The 14761-nt window shown below is 40.9% G+C and overlaps 2 long non-coding RNA genes across 2 annotated transcripts in view; both read right to left on the bottom strand.

Annotated features, from left to right (window-relative positions):
* The window catches only part of LOC309821446, a 40503-nt gene extending 34122 nt beyond the window's left edge, over positions 1 to 6381 (bottom strand). Inside the window, exon 1 of the long non-coding RNA XR_014296615.1 lies at positions 6256 to 6381. This is a non-coding gene — a long non-coding RNA (uncharacterized lncRNA). The remainder of the gene's footprint in view (positions 1 to 6255) is intronic.
* Positions 6382 to 12168: 5787 nt separating this feature from the next.
* Positions 12169 to 14761, bottom strand: part of LOC309821445 — a 30643-nt gene continuing 28050 nt past the window's right edge. Inside the window, exons 3-4 of the long non-coding RNA XR_014296614.1 lie at positions 14351 to 14436; positions 12169 to 12254 (exon numbers count right to left, since the gene is read on the bottom strand). This is a non-coding gene — a long non-coding RNA (uncharacterized lncRNA). The remainder of the gene's footprint in view (positions 12255 to 14350; positions 14437 to 14761) is intronic.

Genomic DNA, 14761 nt, shown 5'->3' with positions numbered 1-14761 from the left:
GGTCTCCTTTACTACGTCACAAGCATCTTGAAGAAGACAGGTTTCTTGCCCATTGCAAGAGAGAAGCTGAGAAGAGAGGAAGAAGATGGTGGGGGGAAGAGGGAAGGTGGGAAGTAATGCTGACGCCTGAGCTGTAAACTCTCCAAATTTTAATGGTTTACCTTAACCAAAACTTATAATGTTAAATAGCATTATATTGACCCATAGATTCTCAGTATTATCCTCCCAATAAATATTTTTAAATATTTAAGAACCCCCATTTATGTCATATCACATCTGCCTCCAACTCCACCCCTCAGACTAGAATCCATTTGAGGGAGGGTGCCATTTTGGTGCCACTCTTTCCTAACATTCTCTTTTTAAATGGTTCTTGTAAAAGAAATCGGAAATTGTTATGAATTTATCATATCTGTTCTTCTTTATCCAAAGATCCTGGTCTAACAGCAAGCTGCTTTGCCTTGGAAGAATATGCTGTGCAGGGGGAAGAACCACAGGAGCCAAGGCTGTGAGAGCCGTAAATGCACAAACCTGCACCGAGCCTCTGCGAGACTCATAACACACACTCACAACAGATATTCTGGCCCCAAAGACCAAGACGTTTTATTTGCCATTATATATGTTCTTTCCAGGAATTAAATGCCTCATGGCAAAGGAGAAAGAAATAGTTTTCCCACATCACCATCTTCTCCTCTCAACATCTCCACCAAATTCATACTTTCCATGTATCTATTAAAAACTGGGGCTATGGGGACTTCCCTGGTGATCCAGTGGTTGAGAATCTGCCTTTCAGTGCAGGGGACACGGGTTCGATCCCTGGTCAGAGCACTAAGATCCCACATGCAACTAAGCCTGTGTGCTGCAACTACTGAGCCCCACACTCTGGAGCCCATGCGCCACAACTAGAAAGAAGCCCACACGTTGCAACCAAGAGTCCGCTTGCCGCAATGAAAGCCCCCGCATGCCACAACGAAGATCCTGCGTGCCACAACTAAGACCCAACACAGCCAAATTAATTAATTAATTTTTTAAAATGTTCATTTAAAAAAGCATGGGGCTATAGTTTATGCAAACAGTCCAAAGCAAATGAGGAAAGCTCAACATCTCCTGGAAATGATACTTCTGCATTTTACAAAAAAATAAACACATCTCATATCTTCCTTTGTTTGTCATGGCACCAAAGAAAGAGAGAGAGAGAGAGAAAGTCTAGATTCTGTTCATTTCAATCTGGAATGCAAATGACAGACACCAGCCTTCCCATCTCACAATGAATGCCTTGGAGAATGGTGATGTGCCAGGGGTGGGGGAAGAGCTGTTTTTAAAGAACCAAAGCAAAATTGCAGAAACTGGAACGCCCAAATGTTTGCAGTGTCTAAACTGGCCAAGAAACTAGTGTGAAAGCCCATAGCCCAAGCTTGCAGGTACCTGAGTGGCCCGGAAGTACAGAGCTCTCTGGGCTGAATACTGTGAACTGTAGGTGCAGGTTACAGATGGGAGGTTTGGCTCTGGGAACATGCCAAGTACATAACAAAACTCAATTGAAGGGAGCCAAGTATAAGATCATAACCTAAACTTGAATACAGGAGGCAGCGAATTCCATAGTATTTAGGTATAAAGGAGAATTGTCATATTTTTCTTTAAGAGTTAATTTAAATACTGAGTAGGAGAAGGTAGCACCATATTTACTTTTCACTGAGTACATTTTCATGATAGGGTCAGCCCTACAGAAACAAAATTCTGCTGCATGTCATTTAGTTCTCCAAGCATTATATCAGACTCAGTCCTAGCTTCATCAAAATAAAAACAGTTTAACTTTGTTTAAAGAATGTTTATAGAAACTTGTATATTTAAAGTCCAAGTGTAAAATGAAGCAGCCAGGAATATCCTAACACTAAAACAACACAGTTCTAACTTAGATCACAGTTTTGCCTATTTTAGTCTCCAGATTGACTTATACTGGTGGAATGGATTGGGAAAGATGAGAAAGGAATGAATATTGATGAATGAATGATGAATATATATATATTTTAATATTATCTCATTTAAAAATGAATTTTTTTTAAGCCTTTACAAAATGCTAGGCTCTGTTGAGATTCCTTACAAACATCTCTGATCCTTACAACAGTCCCATGAGATAGGTATTATTATTCCTATCTTACTGATGAGGATACTGAAGCTAAGAGAAGCTAAGTAACTTACCCAAGATCACACAGCCAGTGAATGGCAGAGACAAAATTCAAATTTTTATACTTAGGATTTTTCCTTGCCACATTTAATAAGAGCCTTTATATATATCACTGGGTATTACAGAGAGTATGATGCAGACATTGGTATTAATGAAACTTCTTAAAGTGAAGTGATTTGGGATAAGATTTTACTACTCATTAGAGAAGAATTTCTGGGAAAGTGTTTATGTATTGTATTTTTTAACATGTCAGAATTTGAACTTGGGGGCTTCCCTGGTGGCGCAGTGGTTGAGAATCTGCCTGCTAATGCAGGGGACACGGGTTCGAGCCCTGGTCTGGGAAGATCCCACATGCCGCGGAGCAACTAAGTCCGTGAGCCACAACTACTGAGCCTGTGCGTCTGGAGCCTGTGCTCTGCAACAAGAGGGGCCGCAACAGTGAGAGGCCCGCACACCGCGATGAAGAGTGGCTCCCACTTGCCACAACTAGAGAAAGCCCTCGCACAGAAACGAAGACCCAACACAGCAAAAATAAATTAATAAATTAATAAACTCCTACCCCCAACATAAAAAAAAAAAAAATTTGAACTTGGGATTTATACTCCAATTTGCAATACTTTAAAAATATTATCTCCTCTAATTTAGAGATATTTTCACATTTTCCTTTTTTATTTTATTTTTTTGATGTAGTTCTGGAATTATAAGTGAAAAAAGAAATCCTAATTTAGCATGTTCTCTGCACTTCCAATTTTTTTAGCCATTACTAGTAGCTCCTATATACACAAACACGTGAGAAATCTCTAAAGTAAATTTTCAGTTTTGAAAAAAACAGCTAATCACATCAAAGAAAAGTAGGCACTGGAAGACACTTTCTAGAAAACAGTATTAATATATAATTATTTTAGGAGAAACTATGACTCTGTTAACACCCCCCCCCAAATTAAATGACCTAATCAGATCACTTAGAGAAATAAGTGCTTTTCCCTGCCCTACCCTGAACTCATATTGCTATTTAACTTGCTTTTAAACAAACAAGAATTTTTAAACACTTTCTATCCTTTAAACAAATGTTCTTTGCTTGGCTAAATGACAATGTTCCAGAAATGCCTACCACAGAAGCATAAAAAACCCTTGGCAACATTCCAGAAGAAATTCACCCTGCATAATGTGTTCCAGCAAATGCTCAATAGCTTTTCTGGTGAACCTGCTAGTTCTGTGTGCACTTGAACAGGATCTGAAAAGAACAAAAGAAAAAACTGATAGACATTTTCCTTTTTGTTAGTCTGGTGAAGTAGCCCTCAGCTCGAATGAGCAAACTTTCCAAACTTGGAAAAATGAAGGCATGTATGGCTAACCTAAACCCGGCCCTGGGCTCTGATGTAAACTTTGTTTTACTACATTTGATTCCCTGAAATTCAAGTATGATTATATTGTCTGTCTTTTTATCTAATAAAATGTGCATTAGCATTTGATTCTTTTTGGAGTGTAGTATTTGTTTATATGAATGTATTCATTCAAATGATTAGTAGTGCTGTCATAATGAGAATGCTTTAGATTAGACATAAACTCTCGATATAATATTAAAAAGAGGGAGACTAGAGGGACAAACCTCTTCAGAACGTTTCAGAAGTGTGTTCATAATTGGCTAAGGCTATCAACTTCTCCAGATACTTATGAGAACTTCACCAAGTGCAAAAACTTAAAGATGAAATCCATTTCCCTTTTATAAAGTGAAATAGATGCAAGTTTTAATATTTTATGCCCCTTTGCAACTTTTTCTTGGGGTGAACATTTCCTACTTAAAAAATCAAATGGTTGGACATTTTACAGTCTATGAAACTGTACCGACGATACATTTAACCCCAGTTCTCTTTGAACATGTTGGGAGGCAGTGTTGGGCTGGGCTGACACAGTGTGTACTGAAAGCCCGTTTGACCTTAAATGCCCTGACGGGGCCAGGGGAGGATGATTGGAAAGGTGAAATTTTCTCCATTTGATGTTCTAGGACACATGCATAGAGCTGAAACTCAACCCATTTTTCAGGTGAGACCAATAGATACAAATGCCAGGCCTGGGGGAAAACTCGAACCCTGGGGAAGGACTGAAGGCACTAGAGCTTGCCTTCACATGCCTCCCACTATCATTCCATCAGCCTGCTTCACGCAGAGCCTTTCTCTGGTTCCCTGGAGCCACTTGGAGGAGTGCAGCAGGAGGACCATTGGCCCAGGATTTAAAATATAGACTTTTGATGTTATCACAGAGATACCCTGATAGGATTGAAGAGAAAGGACTCATTGAACAACTTTAATGGCTAAATATAAACATTTTAAATGTACTGTGCTGATTGTAACATTCTTCTGGCATTTCTTCATTTATTACTGTGCTGGAAGCCTCAAAATAATGGAAGAGACCCAGCTCTCGGGACCTCTGAGAGGCCCTGGCTACCAGGAAGACATGTGGTGTATTAAGAGAAGGCAAGATATTTACAAAACCGTCAACTGCTTTCTGCAGAAGAAAGCTGGGCCTCTAGACTCCCAGTCAGCAGAGTAAATTACGAAATGCAAAATCAGCACAAAACACATGGAAACTAAAGAGATTTTTGACTGACATCCTTATCCTGATCTCTCCATCCTCAAAAAGTAACCATGATTATGAGTCAAGGTGTTTCCTTCCAAATCTTTAAAAAGAAATACACACACACACACACACACACACACACACACACACAGAATAAATGATGTTATTTTATGTGTTTTTCTTAAATATTTGGTATAATGCTATACATATCCTAAAAATTGCTTTATTTATTTAACAGTATTTTGAAACTTATCCATGTGGCTTCATATAGATTTATTTCAATACTTTTGGCTGCTGAATAGTACTCCATGGTTCGAAACCACCACTTTTATTTACCCATTTCCCTATTGAAGTACTTTCAGTATTTGTCTGTTGCTGATCTAATGCATTCTTCCAGCCTACTTAAGCCTTCCCTTCTCAGAAGTCTGACTGTACTTTATTCTCCTTAGTTTGTTCCACATATGTGAGGTCTGTCTCCCAGACTAGAAAGTAAACTTCTAGAGAGCAACTTCTATGGCCAGTATCTAATAGAATCATTGCATCTATGTAATAACTTGACAAATGATAAACTTTGGCCTTTTGACTCTCTCAGAAAGCTTAATAGGAGCTTTGGACTCACAGAGGCTCAAAAAATTCTATTTATTTATTTCCGCTTGTTCTTAAAACAGAAATTCTGTATTTTCAAAACAGGTTCAGCTAAAATTCACTTCCTTTCCTAATCTATATTTGTGGTGGTCAACATCTCCTTAAGATGTTCCAAATCCTAACACTGGTGATAAAGTTTGCTTCTTTTAAAGATGAGAGTGTGTGTGTGTGTGTGTACGCACATGTGAGAGAGTAGAGAAGAAGGAGTGGGAGGGGAAGGGGGGGAGGGGGAGGAGGAGGGGAGGAGGGGGAGGAGGAGGGGAGGAGGTAGAAGGGGAGGAGGAGGAGGGGGAGGAGGAAGGGGAGGAGGAGGGGGAGGAGGAGGGGGAGGAGGAGGGGAGGAGGAGGGGGAGGAGGGAGAAGGGGAGGAGGAGGGGGGAGGAAGAGGAGGAAGGGGAGGAGGAGGAGGGGGAGGAGGAGGAGGGGAGGAGGAGGAGGAGGAGGGGAGGAGGAGGAGGAAGGGGAGGAGGAAGGGGAGGAGGAGGAAGGGGAGGAGGAGGGCAAGGAAGAAAAGGAGGAAGAGACTGAAAGGATCCCAAACCAACCTTGGGGCGTGGCCCTGTGGCCCCTGCTGGCCCAGAGGCAAAGCCAGGCACAAAGGACTGATTCTCTTTGCAAATGAAATCTGGATAACAAGTACTTTTCCTTCTTTTCCTTTAAAAATCTTACCCTGCCACTTTTACTTTACACTTCCAAGTTGCTGTTGTCAAAATCAGTTTTCATTTCTTTCTCTGGAAACGCTATTCTCTGACTCTTTAGTCTTCCTAAAGAAATTTTTTTAAATTGTTTTTAATTGTTAATGCTCTTTCTAGGGACAATGAAGAAAGTGCAAAGTCTTCACATCCACTCACCAGAAACCCTCCAGACCGTTCAACCAGACTCCGGATCATGTCATGAAGAGCTGCTTGGAAACTGTGAAGATCTTGCCAAAGAGACTCATCCGTTGTGCTGTTTGTTAGAGGAAAGGAGAAGGTGCGGACCTATTAGAGCTATGGAAGCAAACAGGTATTCGGGGATATCTCTGTATTTGTGTTAGACCATGTTTTCATCTTGTGAAGCCATTTTAATTCCTTCCTAGTCTAAGACACATTCGGCAGCAGTTCTTGGCTTTTTTGAGTCTGATCCCTTTGCTTTGGCCAGGTCCCCACCCCGCCCCCGCCTCCCAAAATGCACATAGGCTTATATACATGCAATTCTGCAAAGAATTTCAAGGACTTCAAAAATCCCCCGAGACTAGAGGAGTCCAGGTTAAAAAGATCTAAAGTAAGGAGAAGTTGCCAAGAATCCAGATGTTGGCAGAAACAATAAAAGCGACACGCACTCTATGCAAGATAGTAGCTACAAAACAAAAGCAATGTCCATATTTGGGTTTTGGAGCGTATTTGGGTTTGATCCTGAGTTGGTCTTTTCAGACACGCCCATATCCACTACGGATAGCAAGAGGAACAATATGTCATCAACATGCCACCATCTTTGAATACAGAGAATGACTGCATCTGGAAGCTAACATGCTGGACAAGGCACAAGACAATACTGACCATGAGGAGATTGTCTCATTGAAAGTATCTTGACAGTATCTACACCTGTAGCAAGTGCTAGAAAAAAAGTGAATAAATGATCTTGCCCATCAGTGCCCTTCACCTCAGTTTCTTATCACACCCTTGGCATCATTTCTTTCAGTAGCTACCCTATCCTCAAAATCATTCTTAGTCCTATTTCAACTTCAAAGACTTCTTCACATGCCATCTTCCTTAGATCAAATCTATTCCAAACCCTTAGCTATTCCCCAAACCATACACTCATAAGATCACTGTCATCAGAGTAACTTTAACCATTTACAGAGTGGGTCCTCTGTGTCAGCTATGCATGTAGCATTACAAATACGCTATGTGTGTGTCTTAAATCCACACAATAACTCTGCTAGGTAGACTGTAGTATTTTCATTTAAAGATGAGAGACTTAAAGCTCAAAGAGAAGTGACTTGCTAAAGGTTGCAGAGCAAGGAACTGGCAGAACTGGGTTTATCCTTAATTCCATTTGACTGCAAACTTTATCTCAGTCTTGTTGGCTGGTGCCACCATCCCATTCTTCCAGAAATTTCTTAAAATTACAGGATTCTCAGTTTAGATGGGTTCTCAGCCTTCTTTGGCTCATAGAAAATTTGAGCAGAAAAAGATGTTAGAGGCAATCTTGTCTGACCTTCACACTTTACAAATAAGGAAACTGACAGTCACCTAGGATGGGTTACTGCTCCAACCACGACCTTCCCTTTTCTAGTTCTCAAGGAGGCAGGAACCACATCCTTTGGGAAGTAATTTCATGCTTCTCCTAGCATAGCTCTAAGTGCAACAAAAGTCTGTATGTGGACATCTGATGACTATTCCACAAGGAGCAGAAACTCAAGCCCAGAACACCTAAAAGAACAGAAAAAAGGAGGGCCAGGGTCAGATGGCATCTACCTCAAAGAGAATAGAACAATCCACGTGTGCCCCTTGCCACTCCCCCCAGAGGAAGCCAAGGATATTGCCTGGTCCTTGAAGCCAGTGTAGCAATGGAAACAAGACATATAAAACCACAGCAAAGGGGGCCCCCAAAACCAACACCTGCATCCCAAAGCCACTTCTACAAATAGCAGTGACCTGCAGCCCAATTAAGGAGATAATTTCAAAGCCCTTCTCTTTAAGTCTGTAGTAGCTGGAATGAGCAGGGAGAAGACAAGTCAGTGCTTGAAAGCTTGCCTTTAAGTTTGTTATCAAGAATAACAAGTGATTGCCATATTTCAAATGTGTTTAAAAGTCCTGAATCACATAACTATCCTGCCTTGCATTGTCCTTGAAAAGGCAAAAATAGAAATGGAAGAAATTATCTAAGGGCAATAAAGCAGGGCAACAGAGATTAGGCAGGGGTGTGGGCTGCAATTCACTATTACCGATGCTTATAAACACTTACTGTATGACGGTAGTTGACAAGACCTGTTAAGAACAGAGTAATAAACATGGTTCCAATCTCTCTCCTGGAGAGAGAAATAAAAATAGGCCAAGAGAATAAAGAGTGTAACTGTTTAATAGGCATTTTTATTTTCTAAAGAAGGCAGTTTAGGTGACCCAAATGCTTTTAACATTCATTTTTGTCACTTCATTATATCGTTGGGTTACACCAAAAACACAAAATGCTTTATTTAATATATCACATGAAACAAGAGAGGACACACTGGGTGGGTCAATGACCAAGGCTTGCCTGAATTAGCTTTATTGATTCACTTAACATCTCCAAGCTTCCCTGGGCTATTTTGTAAATAAGTATGATTAAATACAAGGGGCTACATAAATACTCAATGTAAATATACACACACACATTCACACATATATATGTTGCATATATGGTGACCATTTGCTACATCCAGGTACTAAGCCCGCTGACCAGCTAAATTAATCAGTTTGCTGGGCTCTCAAAGTATAAATCCTGAGCCCTCGCAGGGCACAGGCACTGTTTGCTCAACCCGTAAACACATCATTATTGAACTTGCCTTCTAAAGTAACACCACACCCTGGATATGATGCAAAACCCAGCATTACAAGATAAGCTCTGTCTCAAGTTTCTGCTCGCTGTAGTGTCTGAAGTGTTTGCTCATACGCTCAGGGACCGAAGCAGAAGCAAACAGTCAGGCCAGTATTATAGGGACACCTGTGTTACAAAATTGACTTTATTGTGAAAGCAATGAATAAGTTCAGCAGGATCCTGTAAGAACGCAGATTCATCCCACATCACGTTGGTCCAACAGGACTTCAACCTTATCGCCGGCCTCCCTCAGCTACCCAGGGCAGTCCCCTTCCCTGGGGTATCAGATCCAAGCTCCAAGTCCCGGCTGCCACACCTCACCTCCTGCTTGTCTTCCGTCTGCGCCCTCACGCAGCTCAGTTAGCCAGGCCTCCAATGAGGAGGATCAGATGCTCCAATGCTCAGATGCTCTAAAGGCTCCAATGCTCAGATCTCCAACGAGGTCTCTGCACGGTGCTCTGAACCTGCCTGGACTCATGAGTCTCTTTACCTTTAAAACTCTACAAACATCACTTCTTCTGTGAATCTTTCTCTAATTAGACAGAACACAGTGTCCTGCACGAGAGGCTCTGGCTCAACCTTGCACGGCACTTAGGTATGATTTTTGATACCCTTCCCTCCCCACCAAGATGTGATATAGCTGAGCGATTAAGAGCCAGAACCTGCGAGCCAGACTCCTGGGGTTGAATCCTGATCCGCCACACACTAACTGTGCCTCAATTTCCCTACTTGTAATTCATGGGTAGATATCTAGATGGATAGGTAACCAAAGAGCTTAGAATAGTGCCTGGTATGCAGTAAGTGCTACCACCTAAATGCAAGCATAATAAATGTGATCGTAAATGGTAGCTCCTATCTGCCTTGGTGTTCAGGAGACAACGGGGGGTGACAGGGCTGCCTCTGGACTGGCCTGTCGAGGATGTGCCTGAAATGGCTGCAGCTGTATTGCCAGCTGTCCCTGTGGAGGGACCGGCCTGGTATGACCAGCTGTTCACAATTTCAAGAGAAAGCAAAATCCACATCTCTGGATTTTAAGTTATTTGTTTACATTGAAACAATTAATGTTTGAGCCAAAGAAAGCACATCTAAAGGCAGATTTAGCCCTTAAGCCACCATTCTGTGACCTCTGACATTTACAAATCTGTAACAGTGTGTGTGTGCATTTTCATTTTTCTGTGTTTATCCTCCATACTTTTTCCTCAATTAAATATCCTAGGGGTAGTAGAAAGCACATGGAAGGTACTCAATTAAGATCAGCTGACCAATGAAGGCTTATTAATGAACAGACACCAGTGGAACTTTTCTGAAAGGAAACAATGAATCAATTAGTGTCCCCCACGTTCAGTGCCCTCTGTGGCTTCAGTTCTGGTAAACAGGACGAGCCCTAGGGACACAAATATGAACAAGATGTAGTCCCTGATCTTAAGGAATATACAGACTTGTGGAGACACAGCTGTGTAAACAACTGCAATGTTTACAAAACACATGGACACTTCTCATCTCATTTACATCTCAAGAACCCAAGGTAGTTGGTAGAGCAAGTGATTGTATACCCACTGTATAGAAGAGAAACCGAGGTTAAGTGACTTGTCCAAGACCACTCCAGTAGTACCTGGAGTTGTAATAAGAGCCCAGTTCTGCTGACTCCAAACCCGGGGCTCTTTCTGCTGTACGCTTACATTCTAGCAATAACATGCCTATTTCCCAGTGCCTGTGACACTGGAAAAATAGGGCTCATGAAGAGGGTTGATATCCAGTGAGCTAGAGGGAGGCATTGATACCATCAGGGAAGGCAGGCTTTGAAAAGCACCTTCTCATTAATTACAATTTACCATCTACCAAAAAAGAATTTGAGGCTACTTTCAACAAAGCATAATGCCATATATATTTTTTTTTTTAAGTTTAAAATAACAAAATACTGAAGGGAAACAGAGATGAAATCCCTGTTTCAGAAAATTGAGGGTAAGAATAGGTAGCATGAGTGGGCATAACTCTGAACTTCCTGAGAGAAAAGGCAAACTGGGAAGTGACAAGTTTCTTGTTTATAAAAGGAGGTGGACTAATTTTAATTTTAGCATATATTATCACCATTTGTTCTCTGATTTCTGAATCACACAGCAAAGATCAGTATTCTTATGGAAAACATTGATTTGAAAGTATAGCATTTTACCAAAAAAAAAAAGTGAATTTATTATACTTGTAAAGTCTGTGGGTTGATCAGAAGATTTGGAAATTTTGTAACAACATACTCACTAGCACATGATTACCAACATTTATGGTTTGGCCTGTTCTCTAAAGGAAAATGGGAGAAATGGCATCCAGTTTAGAAGGACTGTGCAGCAGAGTATCAGAACTGTGATGGGGGATTGGGGGTGGGAAGGGTGAGCAAAAGGTTGCCCTCTTCATAAACAGCACACATTTCAAGTTCTTAACTGGGTGAAATACAGGCAAAATGGCGCATCAAACACAAGACGACATTCACCGGCTATGAGGCTATTTCATCATTCATTCACTCATTCAGCAAATAGTTACTGAGGGCCCACAGAGTGGGCATTCAAGCCCTGTCCTTAGGGATGGAGACAGCAGTGAAGAGCACAGACAAAAATGCCTGCCTGCACCAAGCTTCCCCGAGGCAAAGCCTAGCATGTTGCACAAATTAAAGATGGATGTGTACTTTGTCTATGAGAGAGCTGGGGTTCCCACAGTCACACTGGCATCCAAATCAGCCTCCCTAAAAAGGCGACAGCCCTATATTTCTGCAGACGGTGAAATAGATGCTTGGCTTTTGTCACGGAACTATCTAGAGCATAGGAGCAGCTAAGAAGGGATGTGCAAACACCGATCCTAACGTCCATAAAACAGGGCTGACACATAGCACAGGGAGATCAGCTCTGTGCTTTGTGACCACCTGGAGGGGTGGGATAGGGAGGGTGGGAGGGAGGGAGACGCAAGAGGGAGGAGATATGGGAACATATGTATAACTGATTCACTTTGTTATAAAGCAGAAACTAACACGTCATTGTAAAACAATTATACTTCAATAAAGATGTAAAAAAATAATAATAAAATAAAATAAAATTTTTAAGCAGAAAAAAAAAAAAAAAACAGGGCTGAAGGCTAGGTCTCACCTTTCGAAGCTCTCAATGGATGGAGGGTGGGTCAACCCTCCTGCTGCAGAAGTAACCGACAAGCACCTCCTTCAGTCTGCGGAAATGGTCCTCTCCTGTCCTAAAAATGGCTTTAAGAAGCAGCTGGAAGAAGGGTGAGGGGGAAGCTACAGCAGCCACAGACGCTGTGGTTAGACAAGGTAAAAAAAAAATAAGGTTTTTTTGAGATCTATGCATGCATTTATTCAACTAATATTTATTAAATCCTCACTACATATGCAAAAAGCACTGTGCTAGGAACTAAGGAAACAGAGATGGGGGTGGAGACATGGCTCCTGCCCTCATGTCTCTTACCTTCTAGAAAGGGAGTCAGACATTGAACAATTAATTAATTAATTAATTAAAAGTAGGACAACTACTAGGAAGAACTGTCAGAGTCTATAAGAACTTTAAAAGGACAAATTAACCTAGTGCCGAAGATAACAGAAACCCTTTACACAATCCCACTCAGTTTCTCTCTCTTTCTCTCTCTGCCTCTCCCCCATCCCCTCGCCTCCTCTCCCCTTCTCCCTCCTCTCTCAGACACACACATACATGCACACACACTCGTGTGCACACAGGGGCACACACAGGCATACATAGCTGTGATGGAATCAGGCACCTCTTGTCTTCCTCTTTCAGAGAGAGAATTCTGAGCTGCAAATACTAAAGATACTATTCATTCTGGCTTTTAGGCTGCAACCCTGGCAAAAGCCATGGCCAAAATTCTTACTCCGAGCTAAGATGCAGCCAGGTCTAGAGAAAAAAAGGAATATTTCAACTGATTACATCTTCAAATGTTTTCTAGATCTTTGAGTTTATGGTTGTGCGTGTCCTTCTTGATACTTGATTAGAATGTACAGGCCTCAGATGTGAACTTGCAGGAGAACACAGTGTTCAAAATGAAAATGACAGCTTTCCATTGGAGTGTGTGCTGTTCTATAGCAGCTCAGTGTCAGGTGCTGAAGTTAAGCTAAACTACATAAAAACAGAAGATGTAAAAGCTAAAGTTAAAAAATTGTAACAGAGTTTCATATACTCAACTTTGATTAGCTATTAAATTATAATGTCAGATTTTTCAGTTATATAAGTACAAAATGTTTGTGGTAGATAAAAATTAGAAAATACAGTATATAGAAGAAGATAAAAATATAGCCATATTTAATAACCAAAGCACCTTCTGTAAAATGACTAGATCGAAATATTTAACCAATTCTTTATAACTGGACATTTATTTTTTTTCTAATCTTCATTAACACAAATGTTTTAATGAATACCTTTATACATGCATTTCTGCATGCATTTCTCATTATTTTATTATGATAAACTTTTAGAAGTGGAATTTTTTTGCTGGACAGTATTCAGATGTTTAAGATCAGAATTACATCAATAGCCGAATCCAAAGTCTCTTTAAATTCTTTCTTTAAGGTGCTTAGAACACCTTCAAACTTAAGAAGCATCCAAAACTTGAAAGAAAACAGTCTTTATTGCCATATCAAACTCAATATTAATATTACATAGATATAATTTCAAGACTCTGACATTTCTTAAAACCTCACCAAATACTGACAGACAGCAATGTCATATGGTTATAGATACTTCTCAGAGAGCAAGCCTGTTTCTGATTATAACACAACAAATATGTTAACCGATTATTTCATTCCTTAATTTAAAATGCTGAACGGAAAACCAATCACAACAAACATAGCTATAAAATTTTTGAATGTACACAATTGCATTACACACAACAGCAGAAAGATACCAGACTGAAATGTTTATTTCTTGGTTTGGCTGTGAGCAGGGCCACAATCTCTCTGGGTCTTAGTTCTGAGGGGAAAGACACAAGGGCTGGAGTTTCCAGAATTTTTGATTTAATAGAACAATTAAAACTACAAGCATATAATTCATAACTAACCTTAAAATGAGAGGGAGAGATAATCTCAGAATAGGAAATATTATTTAAACTGAATGCATTTAACCTGAATTTTTTTTAATCTGCTCCATTGCTCATATTTTTCTCATTTTTCCTTGGAGTGTGGAAACTTGCACTAGTCTACAGACTCTTAATTGAAAACAACTCCTCTAGATAACTTCTAAGTCCTTTCCGTTTAGAAAGTGCTGTGGTTTTGTGATTCTAAATTTCAATTTAGGCTCCATGTGAAAAAGTAATTCGCAAGAAATTTTAAAATTCAGTGTCTCATACTTCTCTGAGGATCCCGGAAAGGGGGTGTGGGCATTTTACCCTCCGACTTAGTGGGGGCCTCCTGTAGCCAGGCACCGGGAACACAGTGACACAAAGCACAGCTTCTGTCCTCAGGGTGTTCTCACCTAGAAGAAACAGATACTAAAGTGGCAGTAGGGCACAAAAAGTGGTATAATATGGGAGGTATGCCTCAAGACACGGAGCACTTAGCAGCACCCTAACCACTGGGCTGGAGGTGGCTAGGGGGCCAGATCTTCTGGAGAAGGTGATGCTGAAACTGAGTCTTGAAGGACAGGACGCGTGTTAGGCAGCTGAGGATGTCATTACAGGCAAACGATCAGCCTGTGAAAGTGAACGTGTATCAGAAACCATGGAGAATCCCAGGAACTCCACGCCCTGGTGAGTTCCAGCGAGGGCAGAGTCTACGTGTTGGCAGATGGCTGAAGACAC

The sequence above is a fragment of the Grampus griseus genome (assembly GCF_964374135.1).
Source record: "Grampus griseus genome assembly, chromosome: 4".
Classification (NCBI taxonomy): Eukaryota; Metazoa; Chordata; class Mammalia; order Artiodactyla; family Delphinidae; genus Grampus; species Grampus griseus.
The sequence above is the reverse complement of the archived record's forward strand: the minus strand, read 5'-3'. Positions and strand labels throughout refer to the sequence as shown.